This window comes from Haliotis asinina, chromosome 14 (assembly GCF_037392515.1).
Source record: "Haliotis asinina isolate JCU_RB_2024 chromosome 14, JCU_Hal_asi_v2, whole genome shotgun sequence".
NCBI classification, from domain to species: Eukaryota; Metazoa; Mollusca; class Gastropoda; order Lepetellida; family Haliotidae; genus Haliotis; species Haliotis asinina.
In genome coordinates, this window is record NC_090293.1 from 49,994,831 (window position 1) to 50,017,397 (window position 22,567).

Below are 22,567 nucleotides of genomic sequence, written 5' to 3' on the forward strand. Positions count from 1 at the left end.
GATCAGTGCTCATTCTGTTGATCACTGGATTGATCATTTACAGACCGCCACCATATAGCTGGCGTAAAACTACACCCACTCCCTCATTGTTTCATGGTTGTGTCGTAAGAGGCGACTAACAGGATCGGATGGTCTGGCTCGTTGACTTGGTTGACCCGTCATCAGTTCCCAATTGCGCAGATCGATGGTCATGCTGTTGATTATTGATTGTGGTCGATTATTTACAGACTGTCAAAATATAGCTGGCATATTGCTGAGTGCAGCATTAACTGAACTCACTTACTCATAGATTGATGCTCATCATGTTAATCACTGTCCAGAAAACACAGACACATAAAGTTGGAAAACCCAAACTGGAAGACAAATCCAGCCATGCCCATCCAACGACATATAATTCTAGTGATGTGCTGGCCAATGCAAGACCTTCAAGTTAATGGTTGAAATCTCTTACCCGACCCCGAAGGTTTTACATTGTCTAGTAAAACCGAGGGGAAGTGTTTTCTGTAATATACATACCTTCAACGATGGATTATTACAATGTAGATGATCATTTAATGAAGCTACATAAAAATTACTGAAACATGCGTAAAATCAATTTGACAGTGTCTATAAGTTGATAATTTAACCCCGTCACCTTCGCCTGCGCGGTACCCTGAGCTAGAGCGTCTGCATACGAATCTGAGAGTTGCGGTTCCAATCTCTCATCGGAAAACATTTGTAATTTGAGTATAATTTTGAACAATATTTTTCAGTTGATTTCAAACACTCATGTATCATTTCAATGTTGATGTTCACATAAAGTTAGGAAAAGTCAAACCTGGGAAGCGGTCTTACTAACGAAAAGTAGAACCTGGGAAGAGGTCTTTCTAGCGATCAGTAAAACCTGTCCCTCCAAAACAAAAACCTCAAATGCGGTTATTTGGGGAAAAGAAGTGATGACCTCATATATAGTCAGAAGCACGCTTCAGGTTTAGGTATAGCGTTCGAACAGGATCCAGTGGTTCTGCACCCAGAAGTCAGAGAATTGGTCGATATATGTCTGTTCAGCAATATTTGCAATATTTTAGTTATATACATATCATGATTTTGTTTGTATGATTATTTTGATCCTTCAGACATGCCAAACGTCTATTTAGTTACCGTAATTCCTTTTCAGATGCGTCATTCATTTGTTACCCAACGCACTATGGCAAGGCTTTCGTAGTCAACATTTGAAATATGGGAATTTCAAAGTAGGATAGGAATTCTACTCAAATACGTTCAACACTTGTCAGTCACAATGCCAAAACGTCTGCTACTTCACAGATTCACCACAATACAGAGTTCTGTGTTAACCTAAAGCTTTCTAATGTGTAAAGCGGTTACATACCGGAAAGAATGTAGACATTACTGAAGTAGCCATAATTTGCCCTCTCACTTAGATGTCGACTGAAAGTTATGAAGACGGTCATCTTCCTTATTGATTCACTAGAAGTATATCTATTTACGTAACTGTGTCATTTGCATTCTTCTAGTTGGTGAGTCAATAATAAAGCTTCGCATCCTCGATATCTCCAGAATGTAAGTTCCATTATAGCCTAGGTGCATCTACGATAAATGTATTATCTCCCTTGGCTGACCTTTTATCCAATCAGGTATCTACGGTGGGAAGTTGAGCGAGCCAGCAAAGGGAGGTAATAAAATTATTGGACCGACCCGCAGATGCATCCAGGGTATAGAGGAGGTTCATCGGAACGTATACCCTGGAGATATGGAGGATGACTTCATGCACATACCAGATTCTTTGCCCAACTCTACTTCCATTCGTCCAACAACAGCTACGTGGTGCCGTTTACCAGCATGACGACGCCAGACCCCATGTTGGCAGAATAGTCCAAAACGTCCTGGCAGCCATCAACGTACACATTTTGCCGTGTCCTGCACGTTCACCAGACATGTTACCTATAGAACAGCTCTGGGATACCATGGATCGGCGTGTTCGACAGTGACCTCACCCTCCTGCCAACCGACAAGAACTCATCCAGGCCCTACAGAACTGGCCACGTATTCCATCTGACGTCATCAGAGGACTGACTTTTTCAGGGCGTCGGAGAGTTTTGGCATGCATCTAGGCAAGGGAAGGTCACACACGGTATTAATGTCCCATGCTATTGAGCTTGAAAGACTTTCAATGTGTTCCAAGTCGTGTGCTGTTTTTGAACATTGACTTTTGCAACCCCACCTTGATGCAAACTGCTGTGGCAGCAATATCACATACTGTATGATTGACATCTTATGTGTACGTTACCTTGAAATGTTCATCTTCCCATAAACCTTTATTTCACACACCAGCCCTTCGCAGCATTTATTCTAGATCGATTTCATTCTATTGTAAAGTTTCTTTTGGACGTGAACATATACGTTCACATTTATCCATCAACCATAATAAAAAGGTGTATGAACCCACTGTTCATGACCAATCTTACACACATGGCGCACAGTGCGATTCAGTACCCAACATTTGACACAGGTTCACGGCTGCAATGTTGTACGTGTGCTTCATAGAATGAGTTCTTGTTCAGCATCTTTTAAAATGACTTGCCCCAGTATTACATCGATTTTTATGTGAGTACTTCCAGGATTGTATATATATGTAAGCTGAAACTGTGCAACTTACGTTGAGATTTTGCTCTTAGATTAAGCACACATACCCTGCTAAAACTGATATATTGTTTAAAGCACTGTGAAGTGTACAGGAGCACAGCGGTGTAGTGACTAGCATGCTGGCCTCTCACGTCAAAGACCCGAGTTCGAATCCCAGTGGAGATAGCCAACATTTCTGACCCAGGTCTTATAATGTGTTGTGTGCCTAGGCAAGACTCTTCGTCCACACTCCAACCAGAGTTAACTTCTTTTTGTTTTTTTATGTTTTTGTATGCATGTATACTCTTGTTATGTTTGCAGTGTTACTTTACTTTGCCAAATAAACACAGCATATGTTCTCACAGATGTTGATACTTTCTTGTGTTGTAGTAAAACGCTATCCATTGAAAGAAGACTCTCTAATCTCGTCTCACTTAGCAAGTCGTTTGACAGTTATTTCTTTAGGCCACGTAGTCCATCAAAATTATTGCAAATGTTTAGTTATGAACATATAAATTTCACCAAGGTTCATAGTTTCTTAAAACACACAAAGCCATATAACATCCACACTTTTAAGTAATCTTCATTGCATGATTATGTCGTAGAAACCTGGGGTGGTTGGGTAGCCTAATGGTTTGAGCGTCCGCTCTTCACGCCGTAGACCCGAGTTCGATTCCCTACATGGGTACAACATGTGAAGCCCATTTCTGGTGTCCTCCGCCGTGATATTGCTGGAATATCAGCAAAAACCGCGTAAAACTAAACTCACTCATTGGTATCTGATTTTATAGCAATATAAATGACATAAGAAATGGTGAGGATACCCCGCCCATCGGTGGTAAATGCCTTAAATACAGGAACATGTCAATATATCGACCAAGTTGAAACAGAGAATGTCTAAATGTTCCCGACATGTCCAGTCTTTTGAAACCTTTGAAACGTCTGAGCATGAGTTGTATGACACTCTTGGAAAACGTCATAAAAAGAACATGCTCATTAGTACTGTAAAAGGTTTGGAACGTTGGTCCCAAAGGCTGGAGCTGCTTCAGCATTGCTCGATGTGAAAGCCCCAGTGACTGTTCACCCATGTTGACGTCATAGGACATTGACGTCATATATCTTCCCCAATAGATGCTGTATCATCCAATCATTGTCAACTATCAGATAATCTAATCCTGCGCGCAATAGTTCAGCCAACCAGCAAACAGTTTAAACAACATCATGCCCCTATAAAACAATACCTTACCTCGGAGCTCGTCAGTCTTGCCGTGCAGAAGGAGTTGACAGGACGCACATTTTATTATCTTGCATAAACGTAAGTACTGCACGTCTAAAGGCTATTAAAGTTGGTTTTGCATGTGAAACTATGCAGCGGACAAAAAGCATTTCATGAGACTCTCCATGTTTTCACTGCTTTATTTACTATACAGTATATTTGATCCTGTAGAAATTCTTGGATAAGGAGTTCTTGGCAGTATTCAGTTGAAATATTCTGTGCGAGTGTCTGCAGAGTATTCAACGTCTTTAGGTTAGAAACAATATGGGAACGGTAGAGTAGCATGGTGCACCTGGTTGTAACATAGGTACCATCCCATGTCGTGAAATTGTGTATTTTGACGTTATTTGGGTTTATCACAAATACAAACAGATTGAAGAATGTCAGTTTACGTGAGTATCAAATCCATGTTTTGTTAAAAAATATTTTCATTTCAGTTGTCCAAGATGTTCTGCTCGAGATGGGCATGGCTTCTTGTCGCGGTGCAGTTCCGGCAGGCTTTGTCAGAAGGTAGAACCAGTTTCCATCGTCTCACCTTATTCTGTATCGAGTCATGTTAATGCAGCTGTTGTTATGCAAAATCTAGTAGATTCAACATAGAATTCACATTTACATGGATATAATCTCTAAGTGTGGTATATGAAGATGTGAATGCTCGTACAGGGGAACACAATAACCCTCAATCAGATTTACAAAACAATGTTGTTTTCAGTAACTGTCCTTTTCTTGATGATGAAAACATGTCGTTTGGAGATCAAATTTGGCCAGCTGCTGTTACCTACAAAGTATACAGTTCAGTCGGTCATTGTCAGTGGTAGAGTATATGGCTACCACCAAACTAGGACATTTTACTTATTGTTGAAAGGAAGGTGCTAGTGGTTGCTTAATGTGATCTCCGGTTGTCTTTGATCATATGAACATGTTGGATATTGGCGATTGTCTGCAATCTGATTATCTACCTCTAGAATTGACTTGTGTCTCCTCTATATTAATCGACCCAATACCATACTGACACCTGAGGGTATCACTAAAATGAAATTAAAATGGCATGACGAATTATCTGGCAATTATCTGAGTAAGTTTCGTGAGTGTATAACGGCTATTACACAGGTACTTGTCGACAAACTTGATAATGACATTGAAGGTCCAACTGCTGATTTCCTGCACACAATGCTTGATTCATCACTATGCATGAGAAAAGAATTAAATCATAGCATAGACATAGACACCAAATAGACACCACATAATGCTAAATGTAGAACTGCAAGACCCGCTAAGCACTTCGATGATTTATAGTATTTCGTACCAGCTTTGACCAAAATGAAATGTTGTTAAAGTAGGAATATATGTAAGAATTGTTTTCGAAAATTCAGAGTTTCGTAGGCGTAGACAAGACAAACGGGAACATATATACTCTTAAAAAAAGTAGGGTTTTCTTCATTTTTTAAATTTACGATTACAGATATTCAGGCGATTTATCGGAGTCAATCAATGTTGATATGATATTATTGTATGTTTTGAGAGTGCATCACCATTTGCACTTCCTCACAATCATAGTTATTTGGAATGTAGTCTCTTTTGAATGATGATTGGTGTATGGCACGTAATTTGCATGTATACAATTTTCATTTTAAAACAAACTAGAAACAAACACTAACAAATGTGTGGTGCTAGATGAGTGTCAAAATTAATGTTCTAAGTGAGTTCTCGACCTTCTTGAAAGAAACCCGTCAAAATCAAGAATGGGACTCCATGCACGTGTATGGGGCTACTGCATTGTGCACGTGCATATCACGCGATGTGTTTAGGGGTGGTAATGGAGGGAAATGGTGGTGCGTTCATAAGATGTTTCCTATCCAAATTGAAAGTTCAGGTTCTCCTACTTTTTTTAAAGAATATAGAACACTTCTCGGGGTCTACGAAACGAGTGTCCTTTCTGTGGTCAGATACCATGAGAAGGTCGCGTGTTTCGCATTATTCTAAACTGATGTGAGCGGGTGTGGTACTGCGTGTATTACCTACGTCTAACATGCGTGTTTTTTTACTCGCTAGCCTAACATCACTGGTAGAAACATTACATTTATGTCTTTCGACGGGAATAATGTCTCAGTTCAACTCACAGTTAAATAGCGACACGACTTCATGCGCAAATATTTGCATTCAGGTTATATAGTAAGGGGATTGGTTAGTAAACAGGTTATATAGTAAGGGGATTGGTTAGTAAACAGATTATATAGTAAGGGGATTGGTTAGTAAACAGATTATATAGTAAGGGGATTGGTTAGTAAACAGATTATATAGTAAGGGGATTGGTTAGTAAACAGATTATATAGTAAGGGGATTGGTTAGTAAACCGGGACTTAGTTTATCGATTTCCGGACCCGTGTTGGGCGCCTGTGCAGTAACTGATAGAAGCAATCAAGTTGGTCATCAGTTTCCAGAACATTTCTGAAACAGTTTAAGAGTCAGAAAACCCCAAAACGACGTACTAATTTCAGTGTTCCTTCTTAAAATCATTACAAAGTAACAATATTACAATATGCTAAACATCAATTAATAAAAAAAAAAGAAAAAAAGAGCTCCCTCAATACAAAACGGCCAGGTAGTACAGAGTTTTTCGAAATCCCTGGCGAAAGATAATTTAGTATGTTAATTTTTTATCTGACCAATACTCACCGAGAGTGCACATGAAATTTGACATGTGATCAAATTAAAGTTTTGAATATTTTTAACAATAAAAACTGTAAGGCATTACACTCATTGGCACGTGTGACAGGTATTCCAGTTTGTCTTTCGCCAGTGAGCTGTCTCTTCTTCTCCTTATTTTTTTCCAGTAAACACCACTAAACCACACTGTTTACGACTTAGAAACACACAAACAAGTAAATCATTGCACATTAGTGACACTTGTGCCTAATCCGATTTTACGAACGTGAGATAAAATGCCTTTCCTTTATATACTATTTCAGCATAGGTAAGGTGTCAGGTTTTGGTTTCCAGAAAGTTGATGATAATAGATAGTTTATGGTCATAAAGTATTTTATCGGCAATTGAAAACCCAAATTGACACAATCATCTTATTCGCTTACCGGCCCCGTGGCAGTTATACTACAACTGACAAGTTACGATATTGAATTTAGACTTCCTTCTCAAGGTCATGATAAACTATATCCACGAACGTTGACCAACAACCCAGTTTTTACAGAAGAATGCTAAAACACATGTTGGCGCGTACGCTTTGAAAGCCAAAATTATACGGATTAAAATGGTAACTGCAGCACATTCACTCTGATTTCAACAAACGCCAAACCGAAATTGTTAGTTTCAGAGTATTCTAAGTTGTTATTGGACCAATCAGCAAATCCAGTTTGACCACATGACATGGAGATGGAACAGTTTGATCACGTGACGTGGAGATGGAACAGTTTGATCACGTGACATGGAAGTTATTATCACCATAATAGTCATAAAATGGAACATTGGAACAAAAACAAACTAAAGCAACACAACATAACCTTATATAATACGTAGAAATAATCATACAATGATCGTGCAATAATGATTCTGATACACAGAACACTCTAGTCCTGAACAAGATTACAAATTTAATTGGCTGTGTGTCTCTCTATCTCTCTCTGTCTCTCTAATTGGTATTTTGGTATTTTCTCAAGAGATTTCACATACTTTTGCTTATGTTCAGAGTTGTTTTTATAGATCGCATTCATCCTTACAAGTCCAAAGAATTTGATCGAATAGTTTTGAAAATATTGTTCTAAATTTCAAGATCGATTTTCTCGGAAATAGGTTTTTAGGACATAGAACCCTAGTTTTCAGGCGACGAAATCTGATTGTCGCACAGTTATTAATCAATGGTTCTGATTACATGGACTGCACAGTGTCAGATGTGTCCGCCACATACGGGCAATCAAGCATTCTTGGTGGGGGTGATTGGGTAGCCTAGCGGTTACAGCGTTCGCTCTTCACGCCGAAGATCCCGATTCGATTCACCCATTCTGTATCCCCTACCCTCATATTGCTAGAATATTGCTAAACTAAAGCCACTCTCTATTATTATCATCCGACTCCTATGCCATTCCCGATACTATGAAGACCTCAGTTCTTTTCTTTTTGCCTTCCCCGATATAATGAATACCTCAGTTCTTTTCTTGGAACATCATGGGGTCTAATATAGTCCTAAACATGTTCAAGTGGAGTTATATCAGGCCCCTCTCGAGCCATGGTAAGGTTTCGAAGAAATTGTCCTTGCAAAATGAGTCATAACGGGGCGGGACAGTCATCCATGAATATCTGACCATTGGCGGATCCAGGGGGGGAAATAACATACAACTGCCAGACACATAAGATGTAACCCCTTCACAACGGATGGCTTGAGCTTCATAGATCATCTCATCCATATACGACTGTGTGTTACAGTAATATCAGAAGTGCCAACTGTTACCGCTTCAATTATTGACCGAGTTGTCACTGTCCAAAAGATGAAACCTGGTACTGTCAAACATTTGTTGGATATATCCTCACTTGTCCCTTGTAATCATCAAGAAACCGATATTAACAGCCGATACTGACGTAAAATCATGGCCATGAAATGATGTTATGAACAGTAGCTACAGATGTTATCGTACTTGCATTAATATTCAATACATACCACCAACGCTTTAAAAACAACTTACCAGGCAGGGCAGTTATGGAGTAAGTCACTTTTTCCACAGCCTCAACTCACAGCATACAAAGAAAGTGGAAAATATGTTTCCTAATGGATGGCGCGTTTACCATCCGTCAGCTTCTTGTAGGGAAGTGATCGCTTGTGCTTGGAGAAAGGGGTGTAACGACAAATGTCAGCGCAAACATAACTCAGTTAAATGCACTTAAGTGTTGGCGTGAGGGCCAGTGTTCATAAAACTGATCCCCCTTTATTTTCAAGATACATAACCGGAATATCAGGGTTATTATTATTTAGTAATTTTTTCCTGTAATGCACTGATGACGTTTTCAAAGGTAATAAAGTAGGGAGAAAACGCAAAGCACAATTTACCTTCTGTAAACGCCTGTGGCCATGCGAGTTTGAAGTGGTCATGTGGAACCCATGCTTGTCGTCAGAGGTTACTGATAGCGTGGTGTGGTCATCCTCGCTGACTTTCTAAAAATACTGTACAGCAATCCAGAAATTAGGATTTCATTCCCTTATTCTTTTGAAATAGAGAACCAACCTGTCTTTGACCAAAGCTTGGAGGAAGACATGTTTATTCAGGGGAGATCAGCGATGGCGGAAGTAGGTAAAGGGAAATAACTACGTAATTACGTAACTCGCTCCTACTGTCAGATCAAGTCGCATACAGTATGTGCACAAACGAAGGTATCCAACCTCTTTAAAAACGTTCTATTTGAAAAGAAATCTGGTGAATTCATTGTCCTCCAACAGTGTGGAGCAGCTTTCTTCCTGATACCTGTGACATAATCAGATGCAGGCATTACCTTAACTTCTCAATCTTTGCCATCTGCGAGTCTCATTTCCCTTGTGCCGCTTGTACACTCTTCCAAAAAAGTAGGGGAGAACGAACTTTCAATTTGGATAGGAAGTGTAAACGTTAACAACCGTTTCAAGGACAGACGTATCGTTGACGCAGACAACCCTCCTATTAAGTTTCTGGGCTGGGAGGTGAGCACAGACGATTTATACCAAAAAGACGCCATAACCGAACCTTCTCCAAATAGGAAAGATGATCCATTTTTTTATGGATATACAACTTCTTTAGACGTTTCACATCGATTCAAATGCGTCGCCAAGCGAGACACACATTAGAAAGTTCTGGAGAGAACATATACATGAGTTGTTATTACGACAGATCAGGGATGAGTTATACATACAACAGTTGAGGTTGATATGCAAATCTTGTTGATTACATAGGTTTATCGGAAGTCAGTTATGTGAGGTACAAAAAAATTGGATTAGGAATTGGAAGTCAGATGAATGTTTGTACAATCAATGATGTTGATGTACATTACATGTATTACAAGTTGGGTGAGGTTGTTTGAAACAGAGGCAATAATGTGCACGTGAATTATAAATTATGAATGCTGTAATAACGATAGCGTATGGTTACTTTATCAAGTGATGGTAGACATTAGGAATGTAGTATCCGTGACCATGACCACGCCCATCTAAGTGAAATAGATGTTATTTGTTTCTGTGAGTGTATGTTGGAACTGTCTGATAAGCAGAAATTAGCTTAAAAACACGCTCTTATTGCAGGATAATAAGACCCGTGAATGTCCGGTATAGAATAGGCCTTCAACAACCCATGCTCGCCATAAAAGGCGACTGTGCTTGTCGTAAAAGGCGACTAACGAGCTTGGGTGGTCAGGCTCGCTGACTTTGTTGACACATGTCATCAGTTCCCAACTGTGCCGATCGATGCTCACGCTGTTGATCACTGGATTGTCCGGTCCAGACTCGATCATATACAGACCTCCACCAAATAGCTGGAATATTGCTGAGTGCGGGGTAAAACTACACTACACTACACTCACTCACTCAGGATAATAAAGTTTTGGGGAAGATCCGTCAAAGCCCAGATAATTTCAGGCTGATTTGCGTTTTATTTCCCAGTATGTTAAAAGACACAGGACATTTCACATAATTAAATTAATATTGGTTGGATATGTTCCCTTACACAACCCTGTGGTTAGACTAAAGTTCTTCACGTCTATCTTGACCCAAGTCTTCCACTGTGTGAGGATGGTCATCAAACTGTGGCACAACAACCGTATCTAGCATTCCAGTGATGTACCATTGTCCATTCAGATTTTCTCTGACACAAGATCAAATTTACAGTCAAGTAAAAGGCATCCCTATACAATGTCAATGATTCTCCGAGAAACGTCACTCAATCCAAGATATTTCGTCGTGCACATACAGTGTCTGCGGCGAAAACTCGGCCTTGAACTACAGTTCGTTCCACCAGCAAGTAGTGCACTCTCGCAAAAAGTGACAACAAAACAATTATCGTTATCGGTGTAATGATTATTTAAGCTATCTATCGTATTAAAATATAAACTATCTGTTCCACAAAATTTGTTAGATGGTTGGTCCAAGCACCATACTACCCTTCACATAATTTGCTATGAAAAGTCAAGCTCTTAGATATCACGTAAATCCGCCTATGTTTTCAAGACAACTCTTGACGAGGCAAATCAAACGTTTCAGCTTGGATCATTTCATCCGGTTCTCCCAGCAGGGCAGTGCCATGTTGGTTGTTGTGGACGGTGACGTACATGCTATCCTGTGAAGGTCCGGGTTAGAATTGTTTTTTAGCAACCCATACTCGTCGTAAGAGGAGACTTACTTGATGAGATGGTCAGGTTCGCTGACGTGGTTGATGAATGTCATTGTATCCTGATAATATATGTCTTTGAAACAAATGCTTTTGGAAAAATGAACGGTAATACATGGAAACTTAAGCTCGTCACCATATGGCTGGAATAATGCCGATGTGACGTAAACCCCAACTAAACTCAACCCAATTGCGTAGAACTATGCTCATGCTGTTGATCACTGGATTGTATGGTTCGGGTTATCCGCAATTATCCGCAAACCGCCGCCATATTATCCTCATTGCATAGATCTGTGCTCATGCTGTTGATCAGTGGATTGTCTGGTTCAGATTCGATTATCTACAAACCGCCGTCATATAGCTGTACAAACTGCTGAGTGCAGCGTAAAACAAGACAGCCACCAACCAACCATGGATATCCCAGACTTATTCGATGGGGGACAAGTCTGAACAGCGCGCTGGTCATGTTCTCCTGCGTGGTACCCATGTTCTTCTGTTGAAGGTACTAAGAGAATATGACCATTGTATGCTGTTATAGTGTCTTCTTGAAGAACAAGACGACGTCCGTGTCACCATGCGAATACCACTCGAAGGTCCGTCTCATGCATTTACTGAAACAATCCCAAAATGATATGTCTGTCAGTCTGATACGTGCTTCGGTGTTGGGTAGAACCGAAACATGAGTCTCATTCACCCATTCAGACAATGACCTTCTTCTAAGCCGATCCGAATATTTTCGTGTGAAAGCGAAAATAGGCATCACAAACAACTCTGAATTCGAATTTCTCGTTTCATAAGAAAATGAAATTTACAGATGAATTTTATAACATCGTATTTCTATATTGTATAGAGAGGTTTAGGCAGTATGACCTTAACTAAGACGTCACAGATTGCCCCTGTTTGATGAGGTCGTAAAATGATTAACAATGCATCTGGATCACTGGCTACACCTGTAGTTTTTGCGCCTATTGAATGTAGCTATATAACGCATAATGAGATTAATATAATATCAATCGCCAAACTTTTTTAACGTCAGAGTCTCGTTTTGAGATTTCTATAATTTCCAGGTTTCCGTTTGTCAGGGCTCGCTGCACGACAGAGCACGCTGGAGCGTAATGTTGCAATATACAAGTGCTTAGATGTATCAGATCATACTGATTAATATTTATGTATCCTGTGAAATGAAGTAGACTAAAAATTCTGGACTGGTTATTGCACTAAGTTGCGCAATAAGATGGAAAGGAGACTGTTGTGTTATCAGTGTTTTGCTCTTCCCCGACCATGTTTATGAACACGTCATGGAAAACGACTGCAAGAAATTGTTAAATCTGAACCCACAAACATACCCGAATGCTGTATGCACATGAAACGTAATGCCACACGAGTAGAATTTTTCTATTTAGCGGCAGATTCAGTCAAATGCGAAGTACAAAGAAGCAAAATCAAATAATGATTAAAACAATTTAATGGAACGTCGTGTATATAATATCATCAGGACACAACTGGCATATGTAACCACGACCTCATGTCTGACACGCAAACATGAAGACACCGCACACTAAATATAATGACACACATGTCAAGAAGTTCTCTGTCGTCAGCTCCAGTCAATGGCGGGTTCACTGGGTGGACTGAATGGAGCGGCCCCTCGTGCACAGCTACCTGCGGAGAAACAGCTACAAAACGTGAGCAAAGAGAAAGGACATGCACGAACCCGGCTCCAGCGAATGGCGGCAGTGACTGCACTGGATCAACAGCACAGAACAGAACAGTCGGTTGTGGACTGCCTGGATGTCCAGGTAAGATTGTTGCCATGTTGATTACTAGTGTCTAAATAGTTAAATAATAACACTGTTGTCCAAAGGGGCTTGACTGTGGCTACAGACAGTGTAATAGAACATTCACAAGGGAACAATCACAACGTGGGAAAGGCTTAACACGCAATAAATACGCTGTTTCGTGTCATGGTGTGCCAATATTATTAATTAATTTACTGGAAACGATGCATGTTGTTAGAACAATCGTGTTAACTTTTCTAGTATATTATAATTTAGAGAGTATTCATTCCAAGTCACACCTGTTTTTAAATTCTAAACATATTCATATAACTTTTGAGAATTTCTCTTTTAGTTCATTACACATGTATCACATGGATTCACATTCGACATGGTCATTTTGATCACATACTTTTGTGCATTCCCACAGAGGTTACTTGTCATATCTTCCTACGAACCTCTGTTCTAATACGGCCATAATTCGCGGTTCTCATAAAATCCCATAGCGGCAAAGAATGGCAGCAGATTTATTTCCCTTTTTTTCTGTCCAATCAGAACACGTGTTACATCGACCTAGATTCAATTTGACAAATGCAAGCAATGTGGAGAAACAAATATGACATGACTGAGTTCTGTCTAGAAGAAACATTTGAGTATCGCGCTCGGGAAGAGGTTCTAGTTTTCACGATGCTTCCGGAAATTACCGAGATCTTGCGAACGATCACTTTTGAAACAAGGTCGCTGATTGCACTACTAAATCTGATTGCCTCCAATCACGAGTCTGGAGCACTCGCACCATGAAAGGGTCGTATTAGAACAGAGGTTAGGTAGGAAGATATGACAAGTATGCACTGTGGGAAGAGAATGACTTTTGTGAGAAGACCCACATTTCACTGATGTTATCTCACTAAATAATATTAATTTCGATTTAACGTTTATACACCAATAACGTTAAAATATTCCTGCATTAGTATAATGCAAAGTTTAGTTGACAACCATCTACTTGGGTTAAAACAATATCTACTTTTTGTTTGTTTGTTTGTGTATGTTTTGTTTCTGTTGATTACACAAACATCATATGGATTCACATTCAACATGGTCATTTATTGGACATTAAATATTTGGGTACTGCCTCATTCGCTACAGAAATGAAAGCACCATTTTCGTAAAATACTTTGAAGACAAGAACCACATTTCACAGACGTTATCTCACGTACTGACGTTAATTTCGAGTTTTCGTTTGGACACTGATAGCGTTTTAGCACTGCAACATTATTAAAATGCTTGGTGAAAAACCTTTCAAACTTTTTATTTGTTTATTTGTTTACTTTGCTTTTTTGCTCGTTGAAATGTACAGCAACACACTGGCATGTTTCACTTTAAACTTCGAACTTTACCCAAATCATGTTCTCATGCACATCATCAAAACCGTTACCGCGAAACTAAATCAACACACATTCATACAACTTAGTTCCCAAATAATATCACCCCAAGCTGGAACATCCATCACTTTCGTGATAGTACTTATTCAGAAAACGTGGTATTTGTTACCACGATCGCACGTTTATCGCACCAACATGACACAACTGTGCATATCGGGTGAAATACCACATCTGTATTCAAATTCTGTGTTTATCGTCTGCTCCAGTCAATGGTGGATTCTCTCAATGGTCTCCTTGGAACGACCCCAAGTGTCCTGTTACCTGTGGAGAAGCAGCTGTAAAGACTCGAAGTAGAGAAAGGTCATGCACAAACCCGGCTCCAGCGAATGGCGGCAGTGACTGCACTGGGGCAACTATAAAGACGGAAGCAGTGAATTGTGGATTGTCTGCATGCGCAGGTTAGATTGTCTGAATAGTTCAGTGAAGTCAATGATACCCAAGAACTTGAATCTAGTGTGAGGTTCTTCCATTATGCCAAATGCACGTTGCTGTTCCTGACGCAATAGACACAGCGTGAACAAAAAGGTAGTTTAAAACAATACTAAAACACCGTTCAATCTGGTCTTTTAGGCATTGATATGTACAGCCATATACTTGATTTACTCCGACTACGTTCATGAACACATCATGGAAAACGATTGTTCAATATCGGCGTGTCCATTGAACGTTATGATTAATAACAGTCATTGCCTAACTCATTCTCTTCCCACTGAGGTTGCTTGTCATATCTTCCTACGAACCTCTTCTGATACGGCCATATTTCGCGGTTCTCATAAAATCCCCAAGCAACAAAAAATGGCAGGAGAGTTATCTCCCTTTTTTGTCCAACCAGAACACGTGTTACATCGACTTAGATTCAACTTGACAAATGCAAGCAATGTGGAGAAACAAAAATGACATGACTGAGCTCTGTCTAGAAGAAACATTTGGTTCTAGTTTTCACAATGCATCCGGAAAATACCGAGATCTTGCGAACGATCGCTTTTGAAACAAGGTCCCCGATTGCACTATTAAATCTGAGTACCTCCAATCACGAGTCTTGAACACTCGCACCATGAAAGGGTCGTATTGGAACAGAGGTTACGTAGGAAGATGTGACAAGTAACCACTGTGGGAAGAGATTGTGCCTATCTACACATTCAAAACACGATTCGTTTCCGCAATAACATAACACCACATCCCAAGAACATTTAATGACAAAATATAAATAATTACCAAATCACAAACAAAAAGCAAAAATCGGACAATGAGTAAAACAAATGAAATATTTTTATATCAAAACATCAAGGCAAATCTGGCATATGTAACCACGACCTCATGTCTGACACGCAAACATGAAGACACCGCACACTAAATATAATGACACACATGTCAAGAAGTTCTCTGTCGTCAGCTCCAGTCAATGGCGGGTTCACTGGGTGGACTGAATGGAGCGGCCCCTCGTGCACAGCTACCTGCGGAGAAACAGCTACAAAACGCGAGAGAAGAAGTAGGACATGCACAAACCCGGCTCCAGCGAATGGCGGCAGTGACTGCACTGGATCCATTACAGAAAGCAAGATAATCAATTGTGGATTAAGTGGATGTCCAGGTAACATTGTTGGCATATAAATTCTCTGAATAGTTAATTGAGATTAATGATACCCGAGGGCTTGAATCTTGTGTGATGCAACATTCGCATGGGGAACTGTAACAGGGGAAAGCCAAATATGCAATAAATCCTCACCGATATAATTATTTGTTTATTAAACACGATGCATGTTGTTAAATGCCCGTGTTATGTCTCCAGTATTATAATCTTAATCTGTATTTATTCTCGGTGTAACTTGTTGTTCGATATTAAATATATTCATTTATCTTTTAAGACTTTTTCCCGTTGATTACTCGTGTATCTCATGGATTCACATTCAACATATACTATCTCTTAAAGATTTGGATGTTGATACATTTCGCTTCAGAAACGAAAACACCACTTTAATAAAATAGCCTTTTGTGACAAAAATCAAGTTTTATTGCTACTCTCTCTCTAAATTAGTTTCGATTTTTTTCGCTTAGTCAGCAATTTTGTTGTAACATTTGCAGCATTAGTAATATCATTTAAAAGCCCGTGCAGTTGAGTTTGAAACAATATCTACTTTTAGCCAATTTTCTCGGAGCAGCATCACTCTGATACGTTTCACTGTAAATTTTGAACTTTATCCAGATCTTGTTCATCACACAAATGACAGCACGAAATTGGCTTTTTCAAAACACGTTGTGAATGAAACAATTGTTATCTGAATCCCCAATTCAGTCAGATACACAAAAATAGAACATTCCTCACTTCTGTTATAGTGCATATTCAGAGAAAAAAAAGTTGCATTAACATCACACTCGCAGGTTTGGCACACCAACATGACTCAAATCTGCACATCGGGTAAAAAAAAATAATATATAAATATTCCCTGTTTATCGTCTGCTTCAGTCAATGGTGGATTCTCACAATGGACTTACTGGAGCAACCCCCAGTGTTCTGTTACCTGTGGAGTAACAGCTGAAAAGACTCGAAGCAGACAAAGGTCATGCACACACCCATCTCCAACGAATGCCGGCGCTGACTGTGTTGGACCAACAAAAGAAAACGTGCAATTCAATTGTGGATTGAGTGAATGTCCAGGTAAGATTATTGACATTTGAATTATATTATAGTTACTTGAATGAGAAAAAATATATCTAGCGTGATGCAACATTTACATGGTGAATTGTAACAGAGTAAAGTACTGTCGGAAGGAGAAAATATACTGTTTGTAGGCTGTCTCTGTGTATCCCTAGAATCAGAACAATTGCAAATAGCTTATATCAAAACCACCCACCACGGCCTAACTGGGCGTCCAGAGGAATGCGTGATAGGATATCCATAGAAAAGCATGTTTTCCTGAAATATCGGGAAAACAAAAAAAACCAACCCCCCTCCCCCCCCCCCCAAAGAAAACAAAAATACGAATACCTGCTGAAAACAGTAGATAGACGTAAATTTGGTCGCTCACCAGGCGATACGTTTTATGCTTTTTCATGTGTGGTGAATATGTCCCATCTATTAATGTCTTACGTGTCTTTCTTTCATAAAGTTTATGTTGAGATGTAAAAGAGTACGATACCCATAGAAAAGCCATCTTATTATATGTCCCAAAATATATAGGTTGCATGACCACGCAATTGTTAACAGGACTGAATTGTATTTATAAATTGTTATGATATGCCGTTTACGTCCTAAGTTAAATTCCCCAAGAGGAGTATCTTATCTCAGCTGATATCATTATTCCCCAGTCCGACCAAACCACCGTCTCCAACCTCTGTCTTTGTTTTGATTTTGAGACGACCCCTCCTATCTGTTTCATTTTATAGTGGTAGTGAGACTCCATTGTTCCTACATTCTGAATAGTTCCAGCATTATGGTTACTATTGTTTACTCCACCTGTCGTTTATGATTTAATTTAAAACTGGGCATTTACAAATGTCCCTTGCAATGCAACATCATTGCACACTAATTTGCATAAAACCACAGTTTGCTCCAAATAAGTCGTTTTGTACCACATTGCTCATATCTGCACTGATCCCTTCTCAGTGAAGTCCGTTTCCTATCTCCCACCACAGAGACAGTAGTTAGGCACTTTCCTATTTCCCATAGTACTTTGATGATAAAATGAATGCACACCTTACGGTTTGCCAGTTTTATGAAATTGTTTTGGGCGTGACGCATACACTGAAAAGTATCTTGTTCACATGATTTTGGTCAATATTCAGTCTTAGTCTCACTAAGCTTATTCTTTGAAAGATATTGACTTACCTCTAAAGATATGTTTCTTTCTACCCATCTACCCATATATTTCACATCTATTCACATGCGGCATGAAAACACTGGCTATTAAGTATTGGAGCGTTGCTTCATTTCAGCACAGAAATGTAAACGCCATTTCGATGAAATATGTTTTGTGACAAGAATCACTTTTCATTAATACTCCCTCACCCGAAAACCTGTTAAATAGAAATATAATCCTTGCTGAGCATACAACCAAACGCTTAACCCTTCACACTACATAAACATTTAAACTGCAAGTTATTTAACTTTACTTGAATAAGATATACACTGTATCACTTGTGCGCAGGAACATTACGGTAAAGAAACTAACGCACATTTGTGACATAAAAATAGACGAGAACCCGATCCCAGCATAGAGACAATCTACTCTCCTTTCAGCCTGCTCTTCTGTGATCAGATGCCCATGTGCGGACACTATGAAATATTATATCCCCGCATTGTGCGTTGACAATAGTTTAGAAAATTAGATGTGAAATTACTATTCACTCTGTCCACAGTTATTCACAGTTATTCACTCTGTCCACAGAGTCGAAGTAAAATGTCAGTCAAAATGTACATGAATGTGACATTACTGTCTTAGTTTGCAAAGAAATTAAATATCACTGGTAGTGACAAGACTCATCAAAAGGTGCAAAATCTCTAAACATATATGACCGTTTGTAATGTAACAGAGAAACATCCGTACAAAACGTAAGCCTCGGTATTTAGTATTGTTATAACTTTGATGACGAATTAATTTTAACAGACGCCATATACCTTCTTCTGGAATGCTAACGGTGTGGTTATTGCTTACATCCATCTTGATTATGATACACCAATCTGTGAGACAATATCGACAATTGTGGTACAAAGACTGTAGGATGCCATTATGTCCTAAAGAAGAGCATTATGTCCAGCTACAGTCACCATTGTTTAGCCCCCCACCATACCCCCACTCCCCACTTCCACCCCTCCAACACACACAAAACACTCTTCACCCATGAGGCTAAATGAGCCTGAATGCAGTCGGTATGAAAATTTCATGAGATTCCTGGAAATTCGAACTGAATTCTACAACTTCTTACTGCATTCCAAATGCATTCAAACTATTCACGTCAAGTTTTGAACGTGGAATAAATATCAGTTAATCTGGTATATGTTTTGGTTACTTCTTTGTGAAGCAGTGCAAAATATTCAAGGATACAATGCAAACTGTTTGAGATGGCCAGAAAATACCCTAAACATCGTGAAATTTCAAGCTCTTGAAAGAAACTTGACGCAACGAGAAAGTAACTGAAGTAAAACGATAAAATATCGAAGCAATGAAAACCTTCACCAAAACCATGACGGATACTTGAAGAAAATACTCAAAATCTCAAGTTTCTGACAGAACCTTGAAGTAATGAAACAATACTCAACCAACAAGAAAATAGATGCAATAAAGAGAAAATACCCCAGTCAACAAACACTCGAAGCAACTAGAAAATAAATGAAATAACCAGAAATTAACTTAAGTGTCGAGAGAAGTGTTTGAAATGTAATTTTATGCTACGATAAAGGTAGCATTTGGATTTTGTAGTTGTGTACTCCATAAAACTCTGTAATGCACAACCCAATCGCTGTCTTGACGATCAACCTCAGTACTATAAAGGTAGGACTTTCTCTGCAATGACGGAGAGTATTTGGGACAAAACTACATAGGATTTGTTTGAACATTTACAATATCAAAAACTCTCTGTAAAAAGTCTGACACTGAAACCACTATTCCAAAAAACCCGAGTCCATGATTCGCAGTTAATTTGGCGTGACGAACAAAGCGGCTTCTAATTTTATAGGTTAAGGGCAATTCATTACCAATGAAATCAAACATTGTTTCAGCTTAATTGAAAACAAAAGCGTATAATTAAATTTTTATTGTGTTCATTAAAATTCTGGCAGTCTGACTGGTTAACTGGGAACATATCTTTTGATTTCATTTCCCAATGAATCTAAAAAACTAAGCCACGCCCACTGAACCGGACTTCTTTCCGACCTGACGAATGTCCCGGAATACCTTTACACAGCGAGGGAATTCTCTTGCACTCGGCTACCTTAATGAACTTTGGATAAACATTAAAGTGGTACATTGTGGTTAACATAAACAAACAACTCAGAATTATGCGTGAACGTTAATAACGTTGTAACGCCTCGACAAGAGCATGCGCACGTTGGAACATCAGTTCATGGCATCGCAATCCCAATCACATCACAGCCTCTTTCCACTTGCGCAAACACTGCTGCCACTAACAATCTCAGTTCCACTAACTTCAAGTCATCGGGCTTCATTTCCAATTCTCACTTTTCAAACTGTGCCTTTCAGTTCGCTGGTAATAATTCAAATGTTTGAACTTGAAACTTTGCGGTTACCGGATACCTGTGTTGTTCCGTTCTGATTCGCCACCCGATGTTAGCTCGGTTGATTGACAGCTGTTTGGGGGTGCTCTATGCTGATTGGCTAATGGTTTGATAGGAATGTCATTGTATGTAAATGAGTCACCTAGGACTGAGATTGTTAGTGACAGCAGGGTTTGCGCAAGTGGAAAGAGACTTGATGTGACTGGGATTGCGATGCCATGAACTGATGTTTTAAATGGTCTTTTTTGTATTTGATCAAAAGTATGACATCAAGGATTCATATATTCTTATATCGTGTTATTTTACTTGCCATCTTACTTGTAATCAGTTAAAAAACCTGGCATGGAAATTGACATTAAACTCAAAACTCAAAAACAGCAGACATTTTGAGATTTGTTAATATATTGCTTAAGTTGTTTGGGCTTTTTTTGTAAGAAATGCAGTCGGGGTAAAATTTCGCCTTTTTTAAATTGTAAACTTAAGGGGTTTTTGTTTGAGAAATAAGGACCAGATCAACTCTACATACATCCTATGAGCCTCAGCCAATCGGCAAAGGAACCAGACAGTGATTCGCCATTGTTCACTTAAAATTTGTTTATTGTGTTTTCATATGTTTTTTAAGGGGTCGCATGTGACCTGTAAAAAATCTGGCATGTGTTGGTTTTGTTTAACTGGCGAAAATCGATGCACTGCCATTTACTGTCATCTCCTTTGTCTACCGCTATAAGTCCAGCGTCCCTTGTTAAAAGAGGTCCATCGGAGTTGACATTAGCAGAATGCCTGTTTATGGAACCCTACGCTTTGGATGTGGTATCTACTGATAGAATAAGTGACAATAGATAATACATACGAGGCTTTGCATCAGTTCAAATGATGAAGTAACCTACATTTCCTTTCATGCAATGGTTTGTTACTTGCAACATATTCATCTGTTTCAACATGTACATTCACTGCTTTTTGATTCGAACGTAGGTGTTACGATCTGATGTGACACCTTGTGCTTGTTCATCACCAGCGACCATAATCTGACTCTAACCTAACATCACTATAACATCACTTTCGTTTCTCTTGGCATGATATGCAAGACTATTGCAACATAGTCTGTCACTGTATAGTAACAGAAACCCTTTACCCATCTGCCTTCATTATTAGGCTTATCAACCATGTAATCCCAGTGCACATCAACATCATTTGTATTCGAATATGTACCAAGACGTCGCATCTATTGCAAAACGTAGTTGTCAATTCATAAAAAAGATTTTATGTTATCACCTAAAGAACCAATAGTTCCAGACCTATCTCACGTGATATGGATGTAGGATCGGCAGGCTCTTAAAGGTTCTTCTCACCATTTGAAAAAGAGAGGAAACATTCTGACATGGTGTCCATGTACTGCCCAAAATTAAGTAGTACTGATTACCACATGTCAATAGCATAAACTTATGAGGAAAATATCTGCAGAGTTTTTTTAGTGCTTCGGAACTCAATAAATACAACAAACTACAATACAAAGAAATCCAGTCAAATAAAACTAAAAAAGAACAGATGGTATTAGTGAAGAGAACAAACACAATTTCATAGAACAGTCGTGAGAAGCTTTCCTTGCTAAACCCAGAGTACTGCGAAACTAAGCATCATACCCATAGAACATAGCCACCTTGTAAACAACCAACAAAACTAGAACATTCCTGAATGGGACACTAATGAATGACAGTTGAGTCTTGAGTGTCACTAAGAACATAGCTAGAGTGTTGCTAGGTTTGGAGTTAACAAACAAACACACTAACCTAGGACATAGGAGTGGCAAACTAACCAGTAGCATTTGTTTGCATGTCTTGGTGATCGGGTCTGAAACATGACTTTATCTT

At 39.2% G+C, this 22,567-nt stretch overlaps 1 protein-coding gene across 1 annotated transcript in view; it reads left to right on the plus strand.

Moving 5' to 3' along the window:
• LOC137262209 (large ribosomal subunit protein uL11-like) overlaps positions 1-22,567 on the plus strand; it is a 394,062-nt gene that overhangs the window by 79,890 nt on the left and 291,605 nt on the right. The window lies entirely within an intron of this gene.